Source organism: Megalops cyprinoides, chromosome 12 (assembly GCF_013368585.1).
Source record: "Megalops cyprinoides isolate fMegCyp1 chromosome 12, fMegCyp1.pri, whole genome shotgun sequence".
Taxonomy (NCBI): domain Eukaryota; kingdom Metazoa; phylum Chordata; class Actinopteri; order Elopiformes; family Megalopidae; genus Megalops; species Megalops cyprinoides.
The window spans coordinates 5,067,940-5,078,618 of record NC_050594.1 but is presented as its reverse complement, the minus strand read 5'-3'; positions in this window follow the sequence as shown (position 1 = coordinate 5,078,618).

Here is a 10,679-nt window from a genome sequence, read left to right as displayed (position 1 = left end):
GCTTTGTAGAGACTGTGGTTTTCAAGCTGATGTAAAACCTGAAATAGGTGATGAATCAAGACCTAATGCTTTTAGATGTAGGAAAAAAAAACAGAACCACTGCTGAATGAACTTGCAAAATAACTACAGGAAAGCCTGACATTCATGGTGACATGTTCTGAAATTCTTTTACAATTGGGATCTACTGAACTATTTTCCTTTTGCACTGCCAAAAATATTTAAATATGTTATTACAATTGTCATTGCATGACATGTAGTATTATGTGATATTTGTGTGACATTTGAAGGTTACTGTTTACCAATTAACGATGCCAAGAAGGAAGTGATTAGTCGTTATTGTTGTAGCCGGTTCTTGAGGCATGTGGCTCTTTCTGTGGGACGGCTCCACGGTTACAGCTGTCCTTCAGAAATGGCCAGTGTAAATGGCTCAGAGGGGTCTTGCACCTGAGTCATACGCAGTCCACTCTTTCCAATATCTGTGATCATGAGAGAAGTAGACAGTGCACGCTTGACACATCTCCCAGGGCTTAAAGAGATGGAAGCAGCTGCTCAGATTCCGTGCCAGTCATCAACAGCGGAGAGCTTACCATCTTTCGGTCGAGATCAAAACAAATACAACGCTCCCTGGCTGGAGGTGGTGCTTTGCTCAGATTGGACATTCACCGCCTCAGAGAAATCAGCTAAGGACATCTGGGGTCCATGTGTCTTATCGGGACCAGGCAGGCGAATTTGCACTATCAGTATCCCTCCTCCCGCCCATTAGACTCACCTATAAATGAAACCAATCAGCGTGGTGCCCGCTGTAATGAAGATCACCTTTAAGGGTGTGATTCCCTCGCCGTTCGGGACTGGTGTTGAGATGCGAAAGTGGCTTTGGGGAGCCGAAATGCAAATTTTGACAGCACATCTGTGAACACTTTCAGCAGTCACCAACAACGACTTTGTTTCACTCAAAAGGAATGTGTTCGTTTTCCCCTCTTCCTGAGAGCCGACAGCCACCTAGAACGCGCTGAGAAAATATTAGGCCATCTATTGACAGAGGTCGGAACTCATTACCGACAATAAGGTGAGCAACAGCACTGAGTCACTCACTGTCCAGCTGTTATCATTCTTAAAGGGCCAGCACCTCACAGTAACACAGGCACGAGGATGGAAACTGATTAAAAGATAAAGGTCTTACTGAGTAACAGCGAGGTTTTCACAACCTCAAAACTGTGCCTGTCAGAGGGACACAGTCAGTTAAACATCTACAGCATGTACAATTTAAACATTTAGTCTCTGTCTCCTCTTGTGGCACCATTAACATGAATTAATTCCCCTAAATTAACACAGCAACTATTAAGTCAGTTGTACACCAAAACTTGAACGATACATCAATTTTCACTCCATTTATCAATATCTTCTTCCTATAAAGGTGTAAAGCTGTGTGTAGCCCTTAACCGTCAGATGTGCTAATATCAAACTAGATTCATGAATGATCAACACTTAGCACACATATATAGTTTTGTTTTAGAATGCTGCTTTCATTATGGAACATGTCATCACGTTACTAGAGAGGGAATGTAAATCGGTGTCTCAACACTGAAAGTATATTTTATGGCTTAACGACTCAATTGCCAATAAGGGAAGTATCAGAATTCCCATCCAAAAATAGCTGCTCTGTGATGATTTAAGGGGATCAGCAGCACAAGAACCCTCCTACTGCTTCAATGTCACCGCGGCATGCCAATGCCATTTCGCAGTAAGAACACAAACTCTCAGATCTTCTGACAAGTCTCTTCTTCATCCATACTGAACTAGACCACAGAGTAATTTGCATATAAATATTGCCATAAATTACAGCTGGTCTGTTCTTCATGGGGACCTCCTGTTTCCTTATTTTGATTCATTTTTTGGTTGAGATAAGTTTTCCCATCACACCCGTGGAGATCTTCAGAGGAATGCTCCCAAGTGTCTTTACTTTTACATAAACCCTCCCTAAAATCTTCTAGTCACAGAATAACTCGCATTATTATTTATTCTTGCTATACTTGTTAATGTTTATATACTCGCATTGAAGGTTTTTGGCACAAATTGTGCACAGCAATCTGGGAAAGGATCAGGAGTCAGCAAATTTTTAGGATAAATGAGTTCCTACTTCATGCCAGCAACTCCAGTTTGATCAATGCGCTTCTCAGAGCCTTAACAACTTATGTGATTGCATAATAGCACAATCCATTGCAGTGGAGTATATCAAACTACAGTAACCCAAAGAAAAAGCTGCAGACTGATTCAGATCTCATCAAAGGAGAGCTTTCGGGAAGCGGTGGTCAGTAATCAGTAGGTGGTGTAATTCCCCTCACAGCACCTTCCTGTCCCTTGAGAGCAGAACATCCAATCCTCTGATTTTGTGCTGAAGTGGGCCAGGACATGGCAGTCTCAATGGCGGTTCCAGCCCTGCATTGTTTTTCTCACCGGGGTCTGAGGTTTTCTTATGTGGTTTTTTTTTCTCTCCACTGAGAAGAAAATTGTTCATATTGTTTATATAATATTGTTTTTATAATATCTTACTACATGTAATGTGTTTCTGTGGGACGCCTCGTGAATCAGTTATGAGGAGTGCTTTCTCCGGAGAGGTCTGTGAAAATTCTTTCGTTAAGATGGCAGCACTGCATGCCAAACAAACTTTGATTGATTGATTCATCAATGTAAATATGTTTGTCACATGCTAAGTCGTTTGCACGGAGACACAAACAACGTGTAGCTATTTATTCATCTGTAAGCAATACTGTCGACAGCTTTTCCTCTTCGTTGCGTCCAATCGTTTCTCAGGTTTGACACCATGCTCGTTTGCGGTCTGGGATCTCGACCATGTTTTGACCATGTGGATGCTGAGCTGTTTTTTTGGGTTGGTTTTTACGTAAACTCACTTAAAATCACATATAGTATCGTGTAAAGAGAAGAAAGAAAGAGATCTGTTTCTGTTACAGGCACCCAGTGTGAAACAATCCCAGATGTTTGAAGCTACAACCTAAAAAAACACACTGTATAAAATAAAGGTAAAAAAAAACCTGTTTAACCTTCTTGGAGAGAGCCTCGATTTTGGACGTTGAAGAGGAAAGATATTTTACTGCTAAACGCAGATGTAGTTGTTTTTGACAGTATCAATAAATAATGACCACAAACATAAAAACAATGTCTGTGAAGCGGAGGATAATGTCAGACATCCATATTTCAGTGCACTCTCCAGAGAGACCCATTTACCCATAAGCCACTTCCTCTAGGTGCAGTGCTCCACTGTCCGATCTCGTGTGTGTCCACAGGCCTTTGATCGGTGCAGAAGAGCCGTAAAGTTGCATCATAAGATGCGTGACCGGGCATTAAGTGGAGCCGGGCTGTAAAATCCACCCTGTCTGATCTCTCCTCCATCCTGGTTCTTGTTGCCATTGGGTACACCTCGCTCCATTAAAACTCAGACACACAGCAGCAGCAGGTGGGGGAAGGGGGGGGGGGGGTCTTCTCTCTCAAGGATTTTCCCTCACAAGGGAGGGGAAGGGGGCATGCACACATGAGGAAGTGCCTCTCGGGGTGTCTGCTGTCCAAGATCTGAGGACTGTGAAATGTTACCAATAGGTTTAAATGTGAATGGGAAGGTCCAATATTACCTCATGTATATGCAAATGGAGACCTCACACTCCTTCCAGGATTCAATTGACATTTGTCTTTAACTCTGACTTACAAATAAATGAAAGTGTTTCCACCAACAAATTCAAATTTAATTTTTTTGCATTCGTTTTGACAATTATTATTCTCACCAACTGTGTTTGCCAAAAAAAGTAGAGCATGCTTTTAGAATCGGAGCTGGGGACAGATGTTGACTGAATCCGGGGGACTCTTGCCTGTGAGGGTGTGAGATTTCTCGTGACTGTAAAATGGGACCTGAAAAACTACAGTTCCTTTTGTAGGAATGTGTGAATGTGAACGTACATGACAACTCACAATGTCATTTCAACATAAAAAGACTCAAAAAACAAACAGCCCTTTTCCTTGGGGAGCAGTAAAATCTTTACAAAGAAGGAGTCAGTCGGAAAAATGTTAAAAATAGCAGCCGCGACTCCCAAAGGCCCTAATTAAGTTCATCTAATTAAAGTTACTTAATCGTGAAGTCACTGGAGCTGATTGCTGTGGTAGTCCTCTTGTAAGAGGCCCCTCTGTGTCACTGGATCCGGGCTGGGTTCTGGTTCCGTCTGTGGACGGAGAGGGGTAAGGCCGGAGCAGACGCAGACACACATGTTACCGTTTATGCCCTCATCAGGGGTCTCTGGAACCCGTACGCATCTATAAGGATTAAACAAACAAACCCTGGGGCTGCTTGGAGGACGAAACGCTTTTCTTAGCCCCATTTGTAAATTCGGCATCGCCGCTGCGTCTTTTTCTCAAAACGCATCTGTTTGTAGACAGTGCCAAATTTGCAGGGAGGAATCAGCCCACAGTATTCAGCGCCAAAGTTCCAGATACCTCGCACACCCTTCCTTCCCTCCCAGTTGCCGCAGATTTGGTTAACTTATTACACCTATTAAAGTGCATCTGTCCGTATCCCGAGCCAAACCTAAAAGGAGAATCACCCTGTGACCTTTGACCCAGGCATTCCCGGACACATGCTCTTTGTCCCTCCCATTCACAGCAGATCAATTACTTGAGTGACTTGTCCTCCAGTGTCCTGTTTTTTTTCTTTTAAACCAAACAAAACAAAAAACTAAACTGAAGCAGATGATTAGTGTATCGTGTTGGATCCGCAATATTTGCACATGGATCGGCAATGTTGACTTGCTGTTACTCTGCCTGCTTGAGTCCTGCAGTCGTCCTTCGTCGACAGATGTATTTCAGTCTTCACTTCTGAAGCTTATTAGCACTCAACAATGCAGTGACTGAAACGGCCAGTGATTTATAGCTTTTGGAACACGTGTGTTCAATATCTCTGCTTAATGCATAAAGGATAGCACTGTCTTTGTTTCGTAGACGTTCTCTGATGTCTTAATTGTTTTTGGAGGGAGGTCACCAGGAAAACTTGTATTTTGGAAACTGTCAGATCTAAGCATATGGGCATTTCATCTGCATGTTTTTAATTTCTGTTTAAAAATCCTGCACAGCATGTTGTGCGGATGAGGATGGGTAGAGAGTGAAAGAGAGTGAACGCTGGCATTAAAGATAGCTAACCATCACATTATCTAAAAGCCCAGATGCCTTAACAATGCTGCAGATTGCTTAGTCACAAGAAACTCTGGACACGCACGTTTCGAGAAACCGAAACTATCCATTTCAACACACTAGGTGGGTGCGTGCGTAGGTGTTCCCCAAACACAAATCAGAGGGAACATGCACGCAAACGCCTCCTCGCTGTGTTGTTTGATAGCATGCGCTGCTTCGCTCCACCAACATGTTACGAAAAAACAGCCAACTTTGAAAGGAGAACCATGAAGGTTATCAGCATAAATCAATACCCATAAAATTCCCCCCCCTCCTGTTCTTTGGTACAGAAGTGACCACATGAAAGGGAATTGAGTTGTTGAAAACCTAGAATCCACTTCCAGTCTCCTCGGTAAACAAGTCCTCCTGTCATTAATTACCGTGATTTACCGAGTGCTGTCAAAGTCAGCCCAACAACTGGCGAGCAAATCAGTTTCGCAAGAAGATAAACTTCAGCTTATGCTGTCCAGAGGGAGACAGTACACATTACACAGTACACGATGCAGGGAATGGTGTTGTTGTCCCACCATGGACTTGAAACAACTAGAGCAGAGAGAAATGATGTGAAATATCTCAAATCCGCACAGTGGATACTTCCATTCCAACTGGTTGATAGGTTGTGCTTCAGTTGAACATGACCATTAAACATTCTATCTACACAATGGATAATTCCATTCCATTTGGATATTATGTTGTACATCAATAGACCATCAATGACCATTAAATGTTCTCGCCACACAGTGGATAGTCCTGTTCTAACTCAATATTAGGTTGTACATCAATAGAACATGACCATTAAATGCTATATACCCATTCTATCAAGAGACATGGCATTGTCTATGAATATACCCCCCTACTAGAGGAGTTATGAATCTTGCAGTCAAAGCTGAAACCAACAGGAAGCACAAATGTGTTGCAAGACGAGACAGCTCCGATACAGTCTGACACTGAAACGGTCGATAAGCAAGCTTACAGGAGGCCTGCCAGTTCTTACTCAATGTGAGACAAAATTACACACTCCAAAAGTGTGAGCTGTTGAAGTCATCATGTCAAGCATAATTGTGCCCTTCTGCCATAAATTGCACACTCTTGCTGTCTGCGTCTCTCTGACAGCTTGAGAGTTGCTGCTGTTTGTCCTCATTCACAGTGGTGTCTTTTGATCCTTCCTTTGTAACGTCTTGTCAGCATCCAGCTTTTAGGCAGTGTTCGGGAGAGTACCTGCCCTGGCACCACCCGGTCTCTGGACAATATCAGTAAAGTGTCTCAATCTGATACTGCGTAATATTCGGGCCTGTAGACATTCCTGTGCTTTAATGGCTGCCTCTCCACTATGACCTGAAGCTGTCTTTTAATGCTCCCATTTGCCAGGAATGGGAACTGTTTTCTCTCTCGGTGTGCCATTTTCATGTCATGTACCTCCTACGTAAACACTGGTGGCAAACTGTCAGTTTAAGCCACTTTGTTCAGGAAACTTGCCTCTGATTATCTTGGTGGCCCTATTTTAATGTCATCTCTCAATTTCAGTTTAATTGTTCTGAGTATAAGGTATTTGAAAAGTATTTCACCTTTAAAGTCTGAGGAACATTAACAGTTGTTTTTACAGAGGAGCAATATCAGTAGAAACACAAAATGAATAAACCGAATAGATTGCAATACAATAGCCTTTGTCTAGATAGCTTTATTTAGGTGATGATAAATACATACTCTCTCAAAGGCACTAAGAAAAGATTCCTTGCCATGCTTGGCTCTGAATGCAGGTGTAGAAGTACAAACTTTCACTGGAGTATGAGTTAGTGTCAGTTGGTAAGAAGCTTACAGGTCTCTGCGGATCCCATGTATGTTACAACACTGTCTGGGATTTCTGTGCGCCTTACGGGAACTGGGCTGACATCATTAGCACCTCGTTCGAAAAATCGCTCTTTCAGCAACGGAGCGAGCCTGCCGAAAGACCCCACTCTTTTGTGTGAGGCGAAAACGAACGGTGGAGAACGCAAAACCACAGGCACGACACAGACGGCACTGGGGGGTGTGGGGGGCTGTGAGGGGGTGGGGGGTGGGGGGTCGCAGCGACACGGAAACGAAGCTGTGGGAAAGAATGCGCACGTAGAGAAGTGTGGATGCAGATGTCCAGACTCCCCTGGGAAAGCTCCCATCATCCCCGAGTCATCCTGCCGGCGCTCTACCCGAAAAGACAGAAGGGATGCTTGCTTGTTCACTCTCTCATTCAGGAGGGATTGCCCCTCTCGAGAAGCGTCGCTTTTGTTGTCTCCCTGGTTCCTGGCCAGCCAGTCTTCTTGTAACACAAGCGCTGTGATTTATTCCCAGCAGATGTGTCATTTTTCCCTCGCGCATGGAAGGGGTGATCCGTAATGAATGCGCTGCTTTGATCGCGAAGCCAGCCTGTGTGCGCAGCGCTCGGTGGGGAGGAGGGGTCACAGGACACCGCCAGTCAACACGAGGGGCTGTGGAATGGAACACGCTCTCAATTTCATAAATTTGAGATTGAGAGCATGAAGAGGCACTTAAACACATTGTGCAGAGCAGACCTGCAGATCTTGGCATGTATGGAAGTTGTTGCTAGCTATGCGTTCCATACATAGCCTTTTTTTATATATAGCTTCTATTTTAACATTAACCCTGTCCTATTTTTTCTCTTTTTTTTTTTTTTTTGCTTGAGTTTTGGCTTCCTTTCAATATTAGGCAGATTATTCATCTGTAATAGCTATCCACACATGCTATGCATCATCTTCCTCAGAACTATACTGTCTGATGGAAGATGCGCCGACAGGGATCAGGAGGTGTGAAAATGACATAAGGAATCTCAGTCACCCTTTTATAAAGAAGTAAAATCATTTTCGCTTGCTGAAAAAAATTGTTTGAAAGCCCCTCCAAAACATGTCAGAAAAATGTATCAGCTCAATTATCGCTACAGAGACTAATAGTCTCGATTATCTGTATTGAACAAATATTAAAAACATGTCAGAGGAACATTTCATTAATTCGTAACGTGAAAAAAACTGGAAAATTAGATAAGTGTTATTTTTCATTTATTTTTAACACACTGAAAACCACAAATAAGTATTTATATTAATACACAAAATGAATACAAATCAGCAAAGCACAGTAATATTATGTCATTACAGTTAATCAGGTCATATTTCAGTTATATTAATGATAAAGAGAGAAACTGCTTTCAATAATCATTGAATCTGGTCTTGATGATTGTGTGGTCAGATAACGCTAAGATTCTTGTACTTGTAGCTCTATCTCTTACCTTGTATTTGTAGAACGTTTTTTGCCTAGGTAGTATAACGGTACTTTATTGTCCCATTGACTGTATTTGATATATGTATCCTTAGGTCAGATTATTTCTGTCTCGCTACAGTGACCTTGTGCTCAGCTTCAGCACTATCTGCTTTGTATGACATGTACACATCTTGCCCTTGTGCCTGTGCCCGTTTGCCCACTATTTGCACTTTTGTACGTCGCTTTGGATAAAAGCACCTGCTAAATGAATAAATGTAAATAACCTGAGAGAGACACATCTGAATACACTGCAGATATCAATAGGCAGAGATTATGTCTTTGCTGTATACAATCCGGTTTGCTGGCATCTAATTGAACACCATGTAAAACCCATGTGCCTGGAAAATAGTGGTTCTATATCCTGAAATGACCAACATATTGAATAGAAATTATAGTGGAGTTCCTTTTGAAGTAAATGAGAACTGGTGATGTAAAAATATAGACAGACTTTTCACTGCCATTTTGGAGACAGTTGTATTGAATTTAATGGTGTATAGCTATTGGCAATGCAAGTCTTTGCACTGCACCGAAAAATTGGGACTTGTGAAGTCTTGACTCTAGAGTACTGATTGTCTCAAGACCTGTGTATGTTTTCTAATGTATGCTGGATGCTAATATATGTTAGCCTCATCAACCACCAGAGAAGGTTTACCCAAAGACTCTTTTCCAGGCCTCTCTACCTCATCAATACACGCCCCTCCAAAAGCATCCGTTTAATCTGTCTCCTGCAGCCCAAAAGCAATTACGTTTAAGGAAGACTCTGTGATTACTGGACAATCTAATTCTCACAATAGAAAAAAAACAGATGTTTGCAAATGGTAGAATTATTTCCGCTCTAAATTACCGCAACACAGTCTGCGTCACTACAATGATCGGAAATTGTGACTGGGCAAAAGAACGAAATAACTCCCTGCCATCCCCCACTCCCCTCGCTTGCCTTTTTTGGCCAGAGAAATTATTGTAGCTGTTGCAATCCGACCCACCACCCCACCCCACCCCACCCCACCCCACCGCTGTTTCTGACGTCACATAGAATATCGGCCCTTTTGCAATGGAAGAACGGATACTGGGACCACACTTATGTGAGTATTTATTTTCTCAGCATCGCAGTGTAGCCACAGGCTGTTTAAGTCACTCTGATGCCAAGATTAAACGTAAAGCCAAGCATTCTTCTCCACTCTGGCTGGTCCATTACCAAAACCAACCATCAAGCAGATTCATTACATAAGCACAGATACCGATGTCAGTGATCAAAGATCAAACTTTTCCACTGCACGTTTACTTACAAAGTTTGAAATCTGAATTAATCTGAATCTGAATCGCCTGCCTTTGATGGTTGCTTTCATTTGTTTGTGGTTGTTGTGGTTGTGCGTCCATTGATTTACATGTGTGTGGGAAAATTACTTCTTTAATGTTTCAAATCTTAAAGTAAATCAGTTAACTTTAAAATGTTTACCAGAATTTATTTACAGTCATGACTTTTAACTATGCGTGTTGACATACTTGAGGTTTTATTCTGTGAGGCCATTTCAGATCAAATGGAATGGCTATAGCAGTCATTAATCAATGAAGATGCAACAACAGATAATGAACCAGGGGTCTGCAACCTCACAAATAACAAAAGCTCTTTTTTCATCTCAAGAAAAAGCTCAAGTACAGCTCATACTGAAATGTATTATCAAACAGACATTGAATGAGTGAATGTGTGAAGACAGAAAAATATTAGATTTTGAATTTTGAATAAACAAGGAACCAAACAACACAATTTGAGACAGGAGGCAAAACTAATGCAAATTGAAAAAAATGAAAATAAAAAAATAAATATCACACAGTTCTACTTTGTTTTCCTCTCTCTGACATATCTGGATTTGTTTTACAGATTCCTAACCTGAAACAGCCAACCTCTCTCTCGGGTGGATCACTAAACATTTGCAGTGGGGTTCATACTAATAAAACTACCACTGACTGCAATAAGCGCCCAAGGATATTTACCAGATTTGCACAATGGTGTTTGCATGTATCAAATCACAGAAGAGAGGATTTTTGGCTCATTGCTGGTGCATTGTAAGTGTGGGCTTTCTGATTGTTCAGGCCACAAAATGCAGGTCAACAAAATGAAAATCAGTGCAAGAGACAATGAGACTTTA